Source organism: Pituophis catenifer, unplaced genomic scaffold (assembly GCF_029215685.1).
Source record: "Pituophis catenifer annectens isolate HBS135680 unplaced genomic scaffold, rPitCat1.0.hap2 SCAF_2, whole genome shotgun sequence".
In the NCBI taxonomy this organism is placed as follows: Eukaryota; Metazoa; Chordata; class Lepidosauria; order Squamata; family Colubridae; genus Pituophis; species Pituophis catenifer.
The window spans coordinates 29,401,190-29,423,023 of record NW_027256882.1 but is presented as its reverse complement, the minus strand read 5'-3'; the positions used below and the strand labels follow the sequence as shown (position 1 = coordinate 29,423,023).

At 42.1% G+C, this 21,834-nt stretch overlaps 1 pseudogene; it reads left to right on the top strand.

The window, feature by feature from the left end:
• Positions 1–12,802: 12,802 nt before the first annotated feature.
• On the top strand, positions 12,803–16,224 carry LOC139312003 (zinc finger protein 84-like; annotated as a pseudogene).
• The last annotated feature ends 5,610 nt before the right edge of the window (positions 16,225–21,834 follow it).

The window sequence follows — 21,834 nt, the reverse complement described above, 5'->3', positions numbered from 1 at the left end:
GTATAGTTTGTCAGCCAGTTGCGAATCCATCTGGAGGTGAAGCTATCTATCCCACTTTTTTCTAGCTTATGAAGAAGTAGGTTGTGGTCTATTCTGTCGAATGCCTTGCTGGAGTCTAAGTATATTATGTCCACAGGATTTTGCTGGTCTACTAATTTAGTCACTATGTTGGAGAATGAAATAAGATTGGTTTGGCATGATCTGTTTTTAACAAACCTGTACTGGCTGCTAATTATTACTTTACTCGTTTCTAGGTGTTGGCAGATCTGTCTCTTTATTATCTTTTCCAGTATCTTCCCAGGTATTGATGTTAGGCTGATTGGTCTGTAGTTTTGGTCTGTTTTTTTCCCCTTTTTGAAGATGGGAACCACATTAGCTCTTTTCCGGTCCTTTGGTAGTTCCCTGGTGTTCCAGGATTTTTGAAAGATGTGGTGCAATGGTTCTGAGATGACATCTGCCAGCTCCTTTAGAACTCTGGGATGTAATCCATCAGGTCCTGGTGATTTGTATTCATCAAGATCAGACAGGTGTTCTCTTACTATTTTTTTGTGATTGGCAGCAGCCAAAATTACCAATACAATCCCAGGCTGCATTAATAGAGGGATAGAATTAAGATCACATGAAGTTATAGTACTGCTTCACAAAGCCTTAGTAAGACCACACTTGGAATACTGCATCCAATTCTAGTCACCACAATATAAAAAGATATTGGGACTCTGGAAAGCATGCAGAGAAATGCAACAAAGATGATTAGGGGACTGGAACATACAAAGCTAAAACATACAAAGAACAGTTACACAAATTGGGTATGTCTAGTCCAGGGGTGTCAAACTCGATTTCATTGAGGCCCACATCAGGGTTGTGTTTGACCTCTGGGGGCCGGAGTGGGCATGGCCAGGTTGGGCGTGGCCAGATCGATATTGTTGTAGAATAAGAGACCAAACAACATTCCTGGGTCAGCCAGAGACAGTTTTATTGCGCAAGGTTCAGAGCCAGATTTGTACCTGCAGCTTTGAACAAAGGAAAGAGATCTAATACCCCTGTTTTATACTTTTCCAAGACAAAGGATTTTGCTAGCACAGCAGTTTTCCATATATGGTTAACATACATCCGTTACATGATAATTGACATTTCCTAATTACTAAATTCCTGCCCTAATTTATAGTACATGAGATAATTTTAGCTAAACATCCTCCTTAGTTCTGTACCCGTTGATGCGTAGATTTATGGCTTCCTTTGATAGTAATTACCTTCTGGTTCCATATGGACGTCCTTACATTCTTGACAGCTAGGTTTTTCAGAAGATATATATATATATATATATTACCCAGGATGTAATTTAACTGACTTAGTGTAATCTTCCAAACAAGTATTGTTCTTTCAAACCAGCACATTTCTTTCTTACAATAATGTGAATAAGGAGGGCCCTTCGGTGTTCATATAGCTGATCCTGCATCATTCACAGTATTCCCCCCTTTTGAAGTTTTTCCATGCAGAAACTTCAACCATTCCCTACATAGTAGATAACATTCTATACTTTCTTATTAAACAAAGCAAACATATAATATCTAGCAAAATATGACTAATTCAGGCAAGGGATAGGTATTTCTTGATCTTCATTCCCCTAATCCTTGGAGGTACTCTCTCCATTCTTTCCCAGGTTCAATTTCTACATATGTGTCTGCATCAGTCTCTATTTTCATCAAGGGAATTGGGGCTGACCTGATGATCAATGAGGCGCTCCATCAGAACTAACTTCTTTTCAGATTGCATTTCCTTCACCGCCCTCTTTGATAGCTGCCGGAGCAGAGGAATTACACAAGGAATAAAAGCTAGGCCTGCTACAGAAAAATAATATTGGTTTTATCCAGCCGGATCCAGGCAACCAAGAAAACCACATGTCAGTTGTTTGTAACCTCTGACTTATCTTGGAAGCCCTATCCTGTAAATCCTTGGCAACTTCCCTGACCACACCTGATTTATTCATGTAGAAACAGCACTCTTCTCCCAGAAATACACACAAACCACCTTTCTCTGCTGTTAGGAGGTCTATGACACGTCAATTTTGTAGGACCACTGCTGCCAAAGAATCTATCTCGTCTTGGACTTTTACCAAAGTCCCAGCAATCTGGTTCAAGCTCTCTTGAAGCTCTTCTGACAATTGCTGAAACTGTATTATGGAGTGTGTCATTCTACCTATACCTGTTCCAATTGCAGTTCCTATTCCCATAATTACTAATAGTGGGACTAGGACTGGCATCCGTTTCTGAACATGTCCCATGAGAGGAACAGGGATGGTATGTTCTCCACTGACAACACCTATTTTAGGAAAAAGGTGTACTAATGTGCATGTCCCTGTCCAGTTTGTTGGTAACACAAATACGCATCCTTTCCACACAAGAAGAAAACTCCATTTTCTCCTAGACATCACCTATATTTATGGAAAAGGCATGAGCTCAGTGGTTCTTTTCATTAGTCCAGACCCCCAAAGTCCCTGCCACAAACATTCCAGTAAGCGGCTATAATGGGACTTCTAGGGAAGGGTCCTTTTGCTTATCTCTGAGAGTTGGGCCTTCAAGAAGATAACGGGAGGTTACATTTCCAGGGGGAAAGAGAGTACATAAACCTGATTTGGACCTTAAGGTGAACCAGAATGGAAATCGTGCTGGCCGAAATGGCCTCGGACATTTTTCAAAAGATATATTCCATCCTCCCCACCTTCCCTTTTTTAATGGTCATATCTGGTGGTATTGAGAAAGTGACTTTTTGTTGAAACAAGTAGTGGGCAGAAGGAGAAATACTTCTGGTTAATTTTACATCCATAAGGTCCATTCTAGGGCCAAGGTATATTTCTGACGGACATTGTTTTTCTGTCAGGGACCCTTCAGGAATACCAGATATTTGATGTCTCTTTACGCACATAGAGGGTGTTCCTATGATTTCTACACCAGTGGCTATAGGGCCAGCTATTGGAAGGTGGCTTACTCCCAGTCTTTTGAATGCATCATAAAAATCTCCTTGCAGCTTTGATGTTGCTGCTTTGTATCTAATATCCTTTTTAAGGACTAGGGTACCTTTTGTCCTTTCCCAGAGATCTTGCTCAACTGGGACAGCATGATAAGATGAAGGACTAGCAGACAAACACAACCAGCAGTTTTGACCCAAGGTAGAATCAGACTGATTAACGAGGCTTTGACCTAATTCCAGTATCCTTGACATGTAATTCCCTTTTTTCAATTGTTGCAGGGGTCCGTTCTCTCTTTGTTCTTGTATTCCCCCCTTTACCGGGATTGTCCCATTAGGTATGGGAGTCGGCTCAGGTCTAAAGTAACGACCCCACCTACTGATGATACGTCGTTGGCGGGAGCGGACTTGACCTAAAGTGTCTCTACTTAGTGACCTGATGCTGGTCGGTCCCTTGGGGTTGTCAATAGTTATGGATCTTTCCTCATGGACAAGGGGGATTTCTCGGGCATTCTCACAACAGTGGGAACTATTATCCAAGATATTATTACTTAATAGAACCTCTGAGAAAAACATCCAAAACCATAAAAAGAACATAATCACTTCCTTTTTTTTTACACACACTGGGCCTTAATAGCACAACACCTTTAGTTTACAAACTCACTACGTCAGGAAGAGGGCAAGTGGTATGTGTAACTTGGGAAAGAGCAGTATCAACCTCAGTCCTAGGCTTCCCACAGAACCGGTCCTTATAGATATAACACAATACCAATAGTAGGGCTAGGATGGCAATTGCCCAGAGTCCCCACACCCAATCTTCCTCAAACATTAGTATCTTTAAGAATTTTCTTACTAGTTTTTATCACAGTTAATGGGTTTTTACATTACAAATTACAGTCATGGAGTGTTGTCGTCCTCCGTTCTGAGCTTCGGCCGTGCGCAGGGAACCAGCTTCTGGGGTGGTTCAGCAAGGCTGACGATCACCACCGTGCGTTGAGAGTCCGTTGCTGGTAGGACTCAGCAGGGTGTATTCTTCTTGAACTTCAGCACCAATGGCCTGTCAGTTTTTGTTACCTGGTATGTGACTGGATCACTCTGGTCTGCAGGCTTCAGTCTCGTCCAGTGGATCCAGGATCGTCCTTCTAAGGTCTTAAAAGCACAGTTACAAAACCAACAGATCTGGGAGAGCATGCAATGGAATCTGATCAGTTGTAGTCCTCTTCAGTTAGGGAAACAGCATAGGCAACCACTCAAGCCTAAGAAAGAAAAATACAAAAATAGTCCAGATGATGAAGAATGCTATTCCCACTGGTTACTGCCCACCAGTCCATTGGGTTCTTTGGATCGTCAACTTCAATGGATCTCCTTGGTGAGATTCCACCTTCCACTCCTTTGGGGCTGGCACGGGCCCTTTCACTTGGGGTTTAACTTCCTTCCAGCTCCAGATCAACACCCAATCATCGTGGTTGAATTTGTGGACTGGAAACTTCAAAGGTGGTGTTTGAGCTAATAGTCCTTGTTTCCTAAGAACTTCAAAATATCTGGACAGTTTATACACATATTGTTTCAATACTTTGTCTCTGGTTTCCAGGGAATCAATGCATATGCTTCCTATAGTGAAAACTACTCCAAACAACAGTTCATATGATGATAATCTTTCTAGGTTGGGTCTAATAAAACTCTTGACACCACTGTTGCTGTAGCATTACTGCAGGGAAAAGCTTCAACCCACCCTGTGAGGTGGTCCACTATGACCAATAAATATTTTACTCTCCCCACTTTTGGCAATTCTGTAAAATCCACATGAATACATTGAAATGGTCTTAAAGCTGGTGGTCTCCCACCCATCTGTTGTTTCCTGACAGCTTGTTCAATCACCTTTTTACAAATCAAACATTTGTTTATAATTGATGTTACTAAAGGATATATCCCAATACAACCATAGCTTTTTAAAAGTTCATCTACAATAGCTTGAATTCCCCAATGACTCCACCCATATTTTGCCAAATGACTGCACTATCCCAAATGCATACTTGGAATCTGCCTATTTTTCCGTCCAAGATGCATAGAGCACCCCCCCTCTTTTTTTTTTTAATTTTGATTTTTGTGCCGCCCTTCTCCGGAGACTCAGGGTTACAATGCGTTAAGCAATAGCCTTCATACTTTTGTATATTTTACAAAGTCAGCTTATTGCCCCCACAAACTGGGTCCTCAATTTACCTACCTTAGAAAGAATGGAAGGCTGAGTCAACCTTGAGCCTGGTGAGATTCAAACTTACTAATTACAGACAGCTGGAGTTAAATTACAATGCATTTGTCTACTGAACTATCCAGGCTCCCTATCCATAGAGCTTAATTTAGTGCATACAATTCAAAGGTTTGAGCAGACCAATTTCGAGGCAAACCCCTTGCTTCCAGGATCTCTTTAGTGTGTCCTTTTATGATAGCATATCCGTTTTTCTGTACTCCCTCCTCCACCCTAGAGGAACCATCTATAAAAAATGCTTCTCCTTTCTCCAGGGGGTGTTCCTCCAAATCAGGTCTTATTTTTGTTTGTAAATCAATTACTTCAGCACAATAATGTTCTAATCTAAACTGATCCATTGATCTGGTGTTGGCTAAGAACTGTGCTTGATTCAAATTGTGATCTGTAGTTAAAATCAAGTCTGTCTGCTGCATTAAAATTGTCTCATTTTTGTTTAGAATTCAGGAATCAGTTAACCACTGCCCCGCTTTTTGCTGAAGGATGGTTCTGACTTGATGTGGGGTGCTTACAATAAGGATTTCCCCAAAGGTCAATTTCCTACTTTTTGGACTAAATAAGTGTATTCTAATGGTTTGTCCACTTAATCTGATCTCTGTCAATTAAAAACACCACTTCCTCTTCCCATTATCACCTGGTTCCACCCTCACATTCCTTTCTTCCTTCCCCGTCCAAAGGTTATGCAATCCACAACATCCATAATCTTCCAAAAACAAATCACATACCTTCTCCCTTCCATCAATTCTACTTTCTCTAACTCCTTCTTCTTATAAAACATTCAATTCCTCCTACCACTGCCATCCTGACTTCCAAGTCAGCACAAGTCTGTGCAGACCAACTTAAAGGCAACTTTCTGGCTTCCACTAAAACTTCCTCTCTCCCTTCTACTATTGTAACCCATCTCTGTAACAATTTCTAGAAGGGCAACAACTTATGCTGCTAACAAACAAACAAACAAGCAAACAAACAAACAAATCTGAAATATATTTGGATCAAACTTTAGCATCAATTCTCTGCCTTTAGTAAACTGCAAGTCAGATTCAAAAAATCTTACAAAATCATTTCTTTTATATAAGCGTTTTAAACCTCAAAAATTTCCAGAAAAAAAATAAAATCAAAATTGTATTCAGAGCAGAAAAGAAAATATATCTGCATAGCTTTTATATGCAAATTAAGACCAAAACAGCTGCATGAGCCGATCACCCATGTCCCCCTCCTTTCTCAGGCTGATTCAGCAGAGAGAAAAAAAGTGAAAAGAACAAAAGCCCGCAACCCACCCTTTTCCTGCTTCTCTCCTCCAAAGGAAGGCGGGGTCCGGAATACAGGGAAGAGGAAAAAAAATGTTTTAAAGCAAGCAGACAAGCCTCACTCCCCCCTTCACTCAGCATTCTTTCAACAAAGCAACACTTTCTGCATTTCTCTCTAGTCTCCCACATCCTCAACACACAGGCATTCACAGGGCTCAAGATCACTTCACTTTATCATTCCTTATGAGCTTCGGGACACCTCACACGGACACATTCACATTTGTACTGCAATCAGACTTCTTGTATAAGCCAATTTCACATACAAAAATTTCATTTAATGCTTCCTCCATGCAAACCAAATTATTTCAGGGAGCTTTTTCACAAGCCACTATTATTAGAGGATTTCATCTTCCCTGCAGGTTTGGAAATGATTACATACATACACATGCACACATATCATCAAACATTTCCAGACCTGTGGAGGTTGTTTGTTTGTTTGTTTTGTTTTGTTTTAATTTTATTTCCTTGGGCAATCTATAGCTTATTCTTAAAGGAGTGGGAAAACTCAGAGAGCAGTTTTAACCACAAATGTGATTTTGGGCCCTAACCACTGCCTGTTTCCCACAGCTTCAAGTGCAAGGTTATTTAATTTGCTGGCCGGCCAAACATATCACAATCAATTCAATCCCATTCAATTTTACACACTGTCATTATAGATGCACATCCAGGAATTTTTTAAGAGAAATCACACCAAATTGATCAAGTCAAATTATCTGAGTCTTCCCATTTAGACAGGCTTTACCTTTTTACTACCTGCTAATCCCCGGGTGGGAAGAACAGTAAACAATTTCTTCTTTATTCTTAGTTCGTTCAGAGTTCTCTGGCTTTTTAAGAATGGTTTCTCTTACCACACATAAGATCACACACATTTTTTATAAGGTTTTCTTTCTCCCCTCTCTTTTAGATTTCATCAAACAGACCCTAGCAAACTCTGCCTGATACTTGATTAATCAAGGGGGTCTCTCTTTTAGTCTTCCACTGATCAATACTACTACCATCCATCCTAACAACACTACCCTTGGCTCACGACGCTGGACATTCCGACAGTCATCAATGAGAACCGCAAGGGTTTAACCACCCACACAATCCCAACAGAGAGACTTGAACTCCCAACAGGAGGCTTGAGGACGACGCCTTGTCTCCTAGGGGGGTGATCAGGCCCCCTCTTCACCACTAAATTGGTGGGTACTTCTTAACAGAGAGACTTGAACTCCCTGACTTATACTTACCTGCAGGTGTTTATCTTCCCTCTTGGACTTTTGTTCTTGTTGTTGTTGAGGTCTCTGTGTCTGGCTGACCTTGCGGATCCTTGACTAGTCTGCTCACCAGTGGGTTCACAGCACCCCCTCACCGAAAGATTCCGTAGACTTCAATGGAGTCTTTGTGGCCGGCCAGTGAACTTTCCTTGGGGAGAAGTCGGTTCCCGCGTCAGGCAGAACAAAAAGTCTTTGTTCCTTAGTCCCATCTGGGGTGCCATAAATGTTGTAGAATGAAGAGACCAAACAACATTCCTGGGTCAGCCAGAGACAGTTTTATTGCGCAAGATTCAGAGCCAGATTTGTACCTGCAGCTTTGAACAAAGGAAAGAGATCTAATACCCCTGTTTTATACTTTTCCAAGACAAAGGATTTTGCTAGCACAGCAGTTTTCCATATATGGTTAACATACATCCGTTACATGATAATTGACATTTCCTAATTACTAAATTCCTGCCCTAATTTATAGTACATGAGATAATTTTAGCTAAACATCCTCCTTAGTTCTGTACCCGCTGATGCGTAGATTTATGGCTTCTTTTGATAATAATTAACTTCTGGTTCCATATGGATGTCCTTACATTCTTGACAGCTAGGTTCTTCAGAATATACATACATACATACATACATACATACATACATACATACATACAGGTATATAGATATATAGATATATAGATATATAGATTAGATATAGATATAGATATAGATATAGATATAGATATAGATATAGATATAGATATATAGATATATAGATATATAGATATATACTACCCAGGATGTAATTTAGCTGACTTAGTGTAATCTTCCAAACAAGTATTGTTCTTCCAAAAAAGCACATTTCTTTCTTACAATAATGTGAATAAGGAGGGCCCTTCAGTGTTCATATAGCTGATCCTGGATCATTCACATTAATATCACTCATATTGGGGGCGCCTCTGGTGGCCCAAGCGCTCTGCCAGAGAAAACTGGCTCCCAAGCTGTTTTTGGTTGCGATGGCTTCCTGCAAACCTCTTCCAGGAAAAAGCTCGGGAGGGCTGCATCCGGCCACCAGCCCTTGAGTTTGACACCCCTCGTCTAGTCTAATGAAAAGGACAAGGGGAGGCATGATAGCAGTCTTCCAATATTTGAGTGGTTGCCATAGAGAGGAGGGTCTCAAGTTATCTTCCTAAACACTAGAAGGCAAGACATGGAACAATGGATGGAAACTAACGAAGGAGAGAAGCAACCTGGAAACTTAAAGTGTGAATTAATAAGTGCCTTCAGCTTGCCTTCAGAAGTTGTGGGTACTTCATCACTGGAAGTTTTTAAAAAATAGATTGGATAGTCACTTGTCTGAAATGGTATAGAATCTCCTGCTTGAGCAGGGGGTTGGAACAGAAGACCTCCATGGTCCCTTCCAACTCTATTTATTCATTGTTTCATTGATCTTGAAAGCTGCAGCCTTGAATTTGCTGTGGGAGCACCAGGAACAGGTCAATGGGTAGATTTTGTGGGGAGGAAGAAGTTCCAGTTTGGTGTAGTGGTGAAGGCACCAGGTTAGAGACAGAGAAACGCTCAGTTCCAGTCCTACCTGAAGGGCAAAACCATCTGCTCAACTTTGGCCAGTCCTCTCAGCCCTTGGAAGCAGGAAATGGGGGGGGAACCCCCTCCCAAAAACCCTTCCAAGGAAACTCGAAGGCCAGGCATCAAGACTGACCCAAAGGCACCAAAAACGAAGTAGCATCACGTTTCACTTTTTCACTTGGCTCAGTTGCAAAGGTCGGTTGCTAGGAATCGAAAACGACCTGCTGCAATGTAATCACAGGAGACCTCTTCCAAACGCCTTGGTGGAGATTGGAAAAGCGTGTTTTTCCACCTCCTGTCGCTAGATGGCGGTCAGGCAACATCTGTGCCTAGAAAGCCATCAACACTGCATTGCTAGAAAGGATGGGAGGAGAGGAGAGGAGAGGCGCAGAGGAACTTCCTCTTCCGGATGGCTGATGGGAGAAAGTTGGTGTGCAGAGCGGCTTTTCTGCTGTTTCCATGGTCGGAGCAGCAGCTGGCCGGTGAGTTGAGGGCTGCAGGTGGGAGGAGAGTCCGGGAGCAAGTCGGGCTGTTCGGTTCCCTCCACGGCCTGGAAGCAGAGAAGCAACTGGGCTGAAGCCTCTCAGCTGCTGCTGCTGCAGGTTCCCTCCCTCCCCAAATGGAAGCCCACTGGTGCTGCAGGCTGGGAAACTGGGGGCTGCAACTTCTGCTGGTGGGAAGATTGAAAAAGCCTCTTTCAAGTGGAGGTTGGTTCTTTGGGAATGGCTTCCCTCCAGAGGTTGTGGCTGCTCCGTCCCTGGAGGGTTTTGAGGGGAGATTGGGCAGCCATTTGCTCTGGACGGAATAGGGTCTCCTGCCTGAACAGGGGATGGACTAGAAGACCTCCAAGGTCCCCCCAACTCAATTCTTCTCTTATGGACCTGATGTTTTCTGGGCAACAAGATCGGATTTATTTGCCTCTGGTCTTTTTTGGGTTGTTCTTCTTTTGTTCTACTTCCATTTCTAGCTAACAAGTATGTGTTTCCTATTGGTGCCCCCCCAAGTTCAACTGTGCTTAACCCAGCACTTTTTAAAAAATAGCTATTGAATGTTTGAACTGTCCAGGGGTATTTATTTATAAAATGTATTGGCCACCAACCTTACCGTGACATAACTGCGATTGACAGATATGGCTCAGTGAAATAAGAGACAGAGTCCAAGTGTGTGTGTGTTGATAAGCCAATGCATTTCTTCATCCTCCTAAGAAGGAAGGAACCCTGAGCGTAGCGAAAGGCAGATATTTATACATTTCTTTGCTTTCGCTTCATTACATAAGGGGCAGTTGGCACATGACAGAGAAGATATAGAAATAATAAAAATAGTCAAGTTTGCCTTCTGTGGTTTTGGTCACGTGCCTAACCCATAGGCTAGTGTGTCCTGTGAAATTTTCCATGGCTTCAAAAGCTTTTTGAGGCCTGAACTTCAGCCTTGCCATCTCAACATATGAGCAATCATCCAATTCATCCAATTCTTGATTAACATTAGCTCAGAAGTTTTGAGATGTTTTTCAGACTTCAAAGACATGAATTATCTTCATATTGTAGGCGTGTATATTTTTATTTCTGAGTGTACATACCTGCAAATGTATAATCTATCCCCAGGACCTCCAGATAAACAGTCATGTGAAAAAGAAAGTATACTCTCCTTGACTTTTATGATTTTACGTATTGGGGCATAGTAAAAACCAATTGGTCCTTAGAAGTTCTTAAAAGTAGGTAAATACAACTGTAGATGAACAACAACACATGAAATATTACATCAGGTCATCATTTATATTATAAAAAGGAAGCCAAAACGGAGAAGTCATGTATGAAAAATGTATGATTCAATAATTTGTACAACCACCTTTAGCAGCAACAACTAGAAGTAATTGTTTTCTGTGTGACTTTATCAGTCTCTTGCAATGTTGTGGAGGAATTTTGGCCCAGTCTTTTTTACAACATTGCTTCAGTTCATTGAGGTTTCTGGGTGTTTTTTTATGCACAACTCTCTTGAGGTCCTGCCAATTGGGTTGAGGTCTAGACTTTGACTGCAGCACCTTGATTCTTTTTCAGCTATTTTGTTGTAGATTTGCTGATGTGTTTTGCGACCATTATCCTGTTGCATAGTCCTTTGTCAGCCAAGCTTTAGTTATTGGTGTGATGGCCTGTGGCCCAATTGCATTATGGCCAACCATTTCCACTTTGGTCTGGTGTGTGCAAAGGACAGTGTTCCCGAAGTCCTGTGATTTGTTCAGATGCAACTTTGCAAACAACAGCCATGTGCTATGACCTTTTTAGAGAGAAGAGGCTTTCTCCATTCAACCCTTCCAAACGAACCATACTTCTTCAGTATTTTTCTAATTCCATTGTTATGAATCTTAACATTTAACATGCTAACTGAAGCCTGTAGAGCAGGGGCGTCAAACATGCGTCATCACGGCATGATCATGTGACGTATCACAACTTTTTTCCCCTTCTTTAAAAGTGGCCGTGGCCAGTGTGTGACCCATCTGGCCCACAGGCCACTACTTTGACAGCCCTGCTGTAGAGTCTGAGATATAACTCTTTGCAATTTCTCTGGCCATTGCACCGTCTGACCTTGGGCTGAATTTCCTTGAACGTCCACTCCTGGGAAGATTAGCAACTCTCCTGATTGCTTTACACTTGTCTTCCGCACTGTAGAATGATGGGTTTTTAATTGTTTGGAAATGACCTTTTAAACCTTCCCAAATTGATGGGCAGCAACAATTTCTTCTCTAAGATCATTGCTGATTCTTTATTCTTTGGCATTGTGTTAACACACAACTCAGTGTCAGAGATAGATGTAATCATACTTGCTGATGATCAATTGATGAAGGGCATTTTATTAGCAGTACGTGGCTGCTACTTCCCCTCTTTATACTATGGAAGCAGTGAGAAATTTCCTAATGGTGAGAACAATTAACCAGCAGAACAGCTGGCCTTTAGAAGTTGTGGTGCTCCATCACTGGAGGCTTTTCAGAAGAGATGAGACAGCCATTTGTCTGAAATGATATAGGGTGACCTCCAAAGTCCCTTCCAATTCTGTTATTCTCTTCTGTTCTGTTGCGATGATATTTATGATACCCTGATAAGTAAAACCACAAGAAATCAAAGCAGGTGTAGTTTCTTTTTCAATTGATTGTATTTGAAAACAATCCTTTGCATTGCTAAGAATTTGTGATTGACTGAAGTCAACAATCGAATTAGAATCATCAAATGGATATTTGAACTTGGATCTGGGTGGTCTTCCATGTGTCAATTGAATCATGATCAATATAAGAGCTTATTGGAGCATTGTGGCATGTTTGCTTTTTCATTATAATGTAAACTTTTTTCTTCTTTTCTCATCTTCTGCAACCGTTTTACGCACAATTAAAGATACACTTTTATTTGAATCTTATAGACAAAGAAGATGGCAATGAGCACTCTGGACAACTGAGGATAACAAACAACTTTGAATAGCAAAACAAGTCAGTTCAGAAATCAAAATATTTTCCATTTCCTTCAGAGAGTCCCCCAGCAGGTGAGAGAGAAATGAGAGAAAATCAAGAAGAGATTTCTAACTGGAAAAATAGAGTGTGAAATTAATGCATACGTTACATGAAAAGTCAAGGGAGATTATTTTTCCATTCAGGAAAAGAGGGAAATATCTGGAAGTTACTGGGGAGGAAGCCATGTAGAGCAGACAGTGTTGCAGGCCTCGTTCTGGGAGGGAGAAAATCACCAGTAATTCAAAGCAGCACTAAAGGGATTATCCATATTTTTGACCACCTCAAGAATATTAGTTGTGGAAAAGCTCCATAGACGTTTCTGTTCTGGGAAAGATACAACTTGCAAATCACAGCTGATTATGCCAGAGGGGATCCATATTGGAGAAAAACCGTACAAATACTCTGAATGTGGCAAAAGCTTTGGTCAGAACAACTCCATTTTCTTTCATGGAAGGACTCACACAAGAGAGAAGCCCTACAAATGTTCTCAATGCGGTAAATGCTTTAGCAAGCATGGCAACGTGGACTCACACCAAGGAGAAACCCTTTGAATGTCCTGATTGTGAGAAATGTTTCAGTAACAATTACAACCTGGTGACACACCAGAGGACTCACACAGGAGAGAAACCATTTGAATGTCCTGATTGTGGGAAATGTTTCGTTCAGAATTCTAGCTTGGTTCAACACCAGAGGACTCACACAGGAGAGAAACCCTTTGAATGTCCTGATTGTGGGAAAAGTTTCAGTCAAAATTCCAACCTCATTGGCCACCAGAGGATTCACACAGGAGTGAAACCCTTTGAATGTCCTGATTGCGGGAAAAGTTTCAGTCGGAATTCCAACCTCATTGGCCATCAGAGGAGTCACACAGGAGAGAAACCCTTTGAATGTCCTGACTGTGGGAAAAGTTTCACTTGGAATTCCAACCTCATTGGCCACCAGAGGACTCACACAGGAGAGAAACCCTTCGAATGTCCTGACTGTGGGAAAGGTTTCAGTCAGAATTCCACCCTGGTTAAACACCAGAGGACTCACACAGGAGAGAAACCCTTTGAATGTCCTGATTGTGGGAAAAGTTTCAGTCAGAATTCCAGCCTGGTTCAACACCAGAGGATTCACACAGGAGAGAAACCGTTTGAATGTCCTGACTGTGGGAAAAGTTTCAGTCAGAATTCCAAACTCATTCGCCACCAGAGGACTCACACAGGAGAGAAACCCTTTGAATGTCCTGATTGTGGGAAACGTTTCAGTCGGAATTCCAACCTCATTAGCCACCAGAGGACTCACACAGGAGAGAAACCCTTTGAATGTCCTGATTGTGGGAAAAGTTTCAGTCAGAATTCCAGCCTGGTTCAACACCAGAGAACTCACACAGGAGAGAAACCCTTTGAATGTCCTGATTGTGGGAAATGTTTCAGTGATAATTCCAGCCTGGTTAAACACCAGAGAACTCACACAGGAGAGAAACCCTTTGAATGTCCTGATTGTGGGAAATGTTTCATTCAGAATTCCAGCTTGGTTCAACACCAGAGGACTCACACAGGAGAGAAACCCTTTGAATGTCCTGACTGTGGGAAAAGTTTCAGTCAGAATTCCACCCTCATTGGCCACCAGAGGATTCACACAGGAGAGAAACCCTTCGAATGTCCTGACTGTGGGAAATGTTTTAGTCATAATTTCAGCCTGGTTAAACACCAGATGATTCACACAGGAGTGAAACCCTTTGAATGTCCTGATTGTGGGAAATGTTTCAGTGATAATTCCAGCGTGGTTAGACACCAGAGAACTCACACAGGAGAGAAACCATATGAGTGTCCAGACTGTGGGAAAGATTTCAGTACTAAGGATAGCCTTCTAAATCATACACACAGGGGAAAAACCATTTAAGTTCCCTGAGTGTGCATGATGCTTCAGGAAACCTTCCAACCTTATCGTACACAAGAAAATCCACATGAAGCCCAAAGTGATGAGTATAGACAGAGTTTGAATTTCATTTCTAATGTCACATTGTAAGTCCAGCTGAGAAATTGACAATTTGACTAGAAAGAATTTGCCTGATTTTTTGTAGGCAAATATGTCATGATATTAGTCAGAAAGGAAGAATTAAAAAAATGGAACATACTAGTTTGATAAAGGCTATCTGGCCATCAGCAGCAGAAGTTGCTGAATATTTATTTTTGCAGAAATTGTGCAATTATGTAAAAATCTTTTTGGGAGTGTTCTTTGCATTTTTATCATAGTAGATGATAGAAATGCCACAGGCATAGTCCCAGCCTTTTTCTCCCTGGGTGCCCCCGAGATTTTCAGCCCCAGAATTCCCCCAGCCAGCATCTCTTTGGGATAGGAGCACTCAGACTATAGTTAGAGATTGTGGCTCCTCATATAATAGCAATAGCACCTTGACTTATGTACCGCTTCAGAGTGCTTTATAGCCCTCTCTAAGTGGTTTACATAGTCAGCATATTGCCCCCAACAATCTGGGTCCTCATTTTACCGACCTCGGAAGGATAGAAAGCCAAGTCAACCTTGAGCCGGTGGGAATTGAGCTGCCAAACTGCACCACCATGGCTCTTATGAGGAGAAAGTGAGCGTAGAGTGGAGGGATTCAAAGTTCATCTTTTCCTAACTGTTCCAGGAATTCAGCGCACGAAGCATGTCTTTTCAGATTGTGTCAAGAATGAGGCACGCAAGTGGAAGAAACCACATGAATAGCAAATATTTTGGGGGAGTTTGGGGCAGTGACAAAACCAGTGTAAAATTTCAGATGTAAAGGCTGTTCTGCCCTGCCGGTGACCTTCATGAAGAAGAGCTGTAGAAATAGTTGAGGAGAAAAGGGATTGTGGTTTTCAGCACAGGATCTCCAGGTTTATTCACAAGTCCTGCTGTGATCTCCTTTGTTTTTAGGGGCCTCCTTGTTAAGACTTTGACAGCTGGGGCCTGAGAGCAGCACCAAGGGACTGATACTTTTGTGGTTCTCCCCCCTTGGTGGGGAGATGTGAGAAAAAAATTGTACAGTAGATAATCAAGCAAAATTAAATAAAGCCAATCTAAGAGTCAGAGGGGATGGCTTCCTAGCAGACCCATGCTAATGACTTGTGCATCTGTAACTTTGCATACACAGAAGTCACCATTAAGTCAAAGTGAGAAAGTCACATACCCAGCAGGGCTGGAAAAGGGGGTTTAACAAGAGGAGATGACTGCCTGTATATGGTAAGAGCAATGTTTCCAAAAGGCATTTCCAAGGGCTGGAAAAAAGATTGGTAATACAGATGTTCATGCAACAATGTACCACTCTTTGTTTGATACCCATTCCTTTTTTAAATTCAAAATATTAATCTAATAAAATATACAAAATCCTTTCCAAGGAAACTGCAAGGCCAGGCATCAAGACTGACTATTTGTTTGATACACGTTCCTTTTTTTAATTAGAAAATTTAATCTAATAAAATATATAAATCAAACAAAAACAAAGAATAGATACAGAGAAGCAGGAAAGGAATCGAAGAAAGAAAAATATAATTGCACCTTCCTCCTTTTTCTCTGTTGAGAAATTGTCATCACACATTCTCATATAGAAATTATCTCTGCTCAGTTGACCAGAATAAAAACTTCCTTGGAAACGGATCCTGGCCTGGAGTCCATTCCTCAGAGAAATCCAGTCAAACATTTCCCTTCCACATTGCTCGTAGGAACAGGGAGATTTTCTCAATGTACAGGTAGCAAGCAGTAACCAGATCCCAATGGTTGAATCCCACATAAGGATTTATTGGGCCAGGTGGGATCCCAAGGAATGAGACGGGACCAACAAGCCATGTTTTTCATTGCTTGCTTCCCAGGGATCTCATATCCCACAGCAGATGTACAACAGGAGCGCACACATACAGACTCACTATAGTTTGTAGGGACCCACCAAACTTCTTGAATTGGAATCAAAAGTTGCTTCCCTCCTCCTGCACCTATAAGTTCCCTGTGACTTCTCTAAGGAAACACTGTTGATGGTGGGAGGCTTCCAGAACAACAAGCAAGCAAGAAGGACGTCAAGTATGCTGCAGAAAAAGTGTGCCACACGCACACTTCGCACGGAAAAAGAAGACTTCACAAGTTAAGTAAAACAGTGAGGGGGGGAAACAGCTGTGCCCCATGATTTAGATTCGCCGTGCGCAACAGCTAATCATCGGAAATACCAGTTCAGAGGAACCGGTAAGTTTTTTTTTTACTACTGGTTCACCTGAACTGGTAGGTTTTATCACTACTGGTTTGCCCAAACTGGTGTGAACTGATAGCATTTCACCCCTGGGTTGATCAAAAAAAGATCATACCAAACAAACCTTATTTCATTATTTGACAAAGTGACTAAATTAGTGTACCAGAGAAATGCTGAGGACATAGTATACTTAGTTTTCAGTAAAGCATTTGATTATGTAGATCACAACCTACTTCTTGGCAAGCTAAAAAAATGTGAACTTGAACAGTGGCCCCTATCTAACAAAATGATATTCAACAAAGATAAAAATAAAGTTTTACACTTAGACAAGAAAAACCAATTGCATAGGTATAATTAAACTAGGTGAAACCTGGTTTAATTCCCGTAACTGTGAGAGGGATCTTGGAGTTCTAGTGTATAGTCACTTAAATGTGAGCCAACAGTTCAGATCAGATCAGATCAGATTAACAGAGTTGGAAGGGACCTTATAGGTCATCTAGTGCAGCCCCCCGCTCAAGCAGGAGACCCTATACCATATCTGACAAATGGCAGTCCAATCTTTTCTTGAAAGTCTCGAGTGATGAAGCTCCCACAACTTCCGAAGGCAAGCTCTTCCATTGGTTGATTGTTCTCACTGTCAGAAAGTTCCTCCTCATTTCTAGGTTGAATCTCTCTTTGGTCAGTTTCCAACCATTATTCCTTGTGTGGCCTTCAGGTGCTTTGGAAAATAGCTTGACCCCCTCCTCTCTGTGGCAGCCCCTCAAATATTGGAAGATTGCTATCATGTCTCCCCTGGCCCTTCTCTTCATTAGACTCGCCATGCCCAGTTTCCATTAGCGTTCTTCATATGTTTTAGTCTCCAGTCCCCTAATCATCCTGGTTGCTCCCCTCTGCACTTTGAATTTCAACATCTTTTATAGTGTGGTGACCAAAACTGGATGCAATACTCTAGGTGTGCTTTTACTAGAGCTTTATAGAGTGGTATTAGTACCTCACTTGGTCTTGATTGTATCCCTCTGTTAATGCAGTTCAGGATTGCTTTGGCTTTTTTAGCTGCCGCTGCACACTACTGGCTCATATTCAGCTGATTGTGCACTAAGACTCCAAGATCCCTCTCACAGTCACTGCTATTAAGCCTGGTTTCCCCCAGTATCTGTGTGTACTTTTGGTTTTTCTTACCTAAGTGTAAGACTTTACTTTTTTCTACATTGAATTTCATTTTGTTAGATAGGGCCCAGTGTTCAAGTCTGTCAAGATCCATCTAGATCTTGAGCCTATCTTCTAGAGTGTTAGCTATTCCTGCCAGCTTAATATCATCTGCAAATTTGGTGAGTTCCCCTTCTATTCCCTCATCTAAATCGTTTATGAAGATATTGAAGAGTACTGGGCCTAAGAAGGAACCTTGTGGCACCCCCCTGCTTACTTCTCTCCATGTAGACTTACACCCATTAAGGACTACTTGTTGAGTACGGTTTGTCAGCCAGTTGCAAATCCATCTGGAGGTGAAGCTATCCCACTTTTTTCTACCTTATGAAGAAGTAGGTTGTGGTCTATTCTGTCGAATGCCTTGCTGAAGTCTAAGTATATTATGTCCACAGGATTTTGCTGGTCTACTAATTTAGTCACTATGTTGAAGAATGAAATAAGATTGGTTTGGCATGATCTGTTTTTAACAAACCTGTACTGGCTGCTAATTATTACTTTACTCGTTTCTAGGTGTTGGCAGATCTGTTTTTTTATTATCTTTTCCAGTATCTTCCTGGGTATTGATGTTAGGCTGATTGGTCTGTAGTTTTGGTCTGTTTTTTCCCCTTTTTGAAGATGGGAACCACATTAGCTCTTTTCCAGTCCTTTGGTAGTTCCCTGGTGTTCCAGGATTTTTGAAAGATGTGGTGCAATGGTTCTGAGATGACATCTGCCAGCTCCTCTAGAACTCTGGGATGTAATCCATCAGGTCCTGGTGATTTGTATTCATCAAGATCAGACAGGTGTTCTCTTACTATTTTTTTGAGATTGGCAGCAGCCAAAATTACCAATACAATCCCAGGCTGCATTAATAGAGGGATAGAATTAAGATCACATGAAGTTATAGTACTGCTTCACAAAGCCTTAGTAAGACCACACTTGGAATACTGCATCCAATTCTAGTCACCACAATATAAAAAGATATTGGGACTCTGGAAAGCATGCAGAGAAGAGCAACAAAGATGATTAGGGGACTGGAAGCTAAAACATACAAAGAACAGTTACACAAATTGGGTATGTCTAGTCCAGGGGTGTCAAACTCGATTTCATTTAGGCCCACATCAGGGTTCTGTTTGACCTCTGGGGGCCGGAGTGGGCATGGCCAGGTTGGGCATGGCCAGATCGATATCTCTCACATTGGGGGCGCTTCTGGTGGCCCAAGTACTCTGCCAGAGAAAACTGGCTCCCAAGCTGTTTTTGGTTGTGATGGCTTCCTGCAAACCTCTTCCAGGAAAAAGCTCGAGAGGGCTGCATCCGGCCACCAGCCCTTGAGTTTGACACCCCTCGTCTAGTCTAATGAAAAGGACAAGGGGAGGCATGATAGGAGTCTTCCAATATTTGAGTCGCTGCCACAAAGAGGAGGGTCTCAAGTTATCTTCCTAAACACTAGAAGGCAAGACATGGAACAATGGATGGGAACTAAGGAAGGAGAGAAGCAACCTGGAAACTTACAGTGTGAATTAATAAGCGCCTTCAGCTTGCCTTCAGAAGTTGTGGGTGCTTCATCACTGGAAGTTTTTAAAAATAGATTGGATAGTCACTTGTCTGAAATGGGATAGAGTCTCCTGCTTGAGCAGGGGGTTGGAACAGAAGACCTCCATGGTCCCTTCCAACTCTATTTATTCATTGTATCATTGATCTTGAAAGCTGCAGCCTTGAATTTGCTGTGGGAGCACCAGGAACAGGTCAATGGGTAGATTTTGTGGGGAGGAAGAAGTTCCAGTTTGGTGTAGTGGGGAAGGCACCAGGTTAGAGACAGAGAAACGCTCAGTTCCAGTCCCACCTGTTGAACTTTGGCCAGTCCTCTCAGCCCTTGGAAGCAGGAAAGGGGGGGAACCCCTCCCCAAAACCCTTCCAAAGGAAACTGCAAGGGCAGGCATCAAGACTGACCCAAAGGCACCAAAAACGAAGTAGCATCACGTTTCACTTTTTCACTTGGCTCAGTTGCAAAGGTCGGTTGCTAGGAATCGAAAACGACTTGCTGCAATGTAATCACAGGAAACCTCTTCCAAACGCCTTGGTGGAGATTGGAAAAGCGTGTTTTTCCACCTCCTGTCGCTAGATGGCAGTCAGGCAACATCTGTGCCTAGAAAGCCATCAACACTGCATTGCTAGAAAGGCTGGGAGGATAGGAGAGGCGCAGAGGAACTTCCTCTTCCGGATGACTCATGGGAGGAAGTTGGTGTGCAGAGCGGCTTTTGTGCTGTTTCCATGGTCGAAGCAGCAGCTGGCCGGTGAGTTGAGGGCTGCAGGTGGGAGGAGAGTCCGGGAGCAAGTCGGGCTGTTCGGTTCCCTCCACGGCCTGGAAGCGGAGAAGCAACTGGGCTGAAGCCTCTCAGCTGCGGCTGCTGCAGGTTCCCTCCCTCCCCAAATGGAAGCCCACTGGTGCTGCAGGCTGGGAAACTGGTGGCTGCAATTTCTGCTGGTGGGAAGCTTGAAAAAGCCTCTTTCAAGTGGAGGTTGATTCTTTGGGAATGGCTTCCCTCCAGAGGTTGTGGCTGCTCCGTCCCTGGAGGGTTTTGAGGGGCGATTGGACAGCCATTTGTTCTGGACGGAATAGGGTCTCCTGCCTGAACAGGGGATGGACTAGAAGACCTCCAAGGTCCCCCCAACTCAATTCTTCTCTTATGGACCTGATGTTTTCTGGGCAACAAGATCGGATTTATTTGCCTCTGGTCTTTTTTGGGTTGTTCTTCTTTTGTTCTACTTCCATTTCTAGCTAACAAGTATGTGTTTCCTATTGGTGCCCCCCCAAGTTCAACTGTGCTTAACCCAGCACTTTTTAAAAAATAGCTATTGAATGTTTGAACTGTTCAGGTGTATTTATTTATAAAATGTATTGGCCACCAACCTTACCGTGACATAACTGCGATTGACAGATATGGCTCAGTGAAATAAGAGACAGAGTCCAAGTGTGTGTTTGTGTTGATAAGCCAATGCATTTCTTCATCCTCCTAAGAAGGAAGGAACCCTGAGCGTAGTGAAAGGCAGATATTTATACATTTCTTTGCTTTCGCTTCATTACATAAGAGGCAGTTGGCACATGACAGAGAAGATATAGAAATAATAAAAATAGTCAAGTTTGCCTTCTGTGGTTTTGGTCACGTGCCTAACCCATAGGCTAGTGTGTCCTGTGAAATTTTCCATGGCTTCAAAAGCTTTTTGAGGCCTGAACTTCAGCCTTGCCATCTCAACATATGAGCAATCATCCAATTCATCCAATTCTTGATTAACATTAGCTCAGAAGTTTTGAGATGTTTTTCAGACTTCAAAGACATGAATTATCTTCATATTGTAGGCGTGTATATTTTTATTTCTGAGTGTACATACCTGCAAATGTATAATCTATCCCCAGGACCTCCAGATAAACAGTCATGTGAAAAAGAAAGTATACTCTCCTTGACTTTTATGATTTTACGTATTGGGGCATAGTAAAAACCAATTGGTCCTTAGAAGTTCTTAAAAGTAGGTAAATACAACTGTAGATGAACAACAACACATGAAATATTACATCAGGTCATCATTTATATTATAAA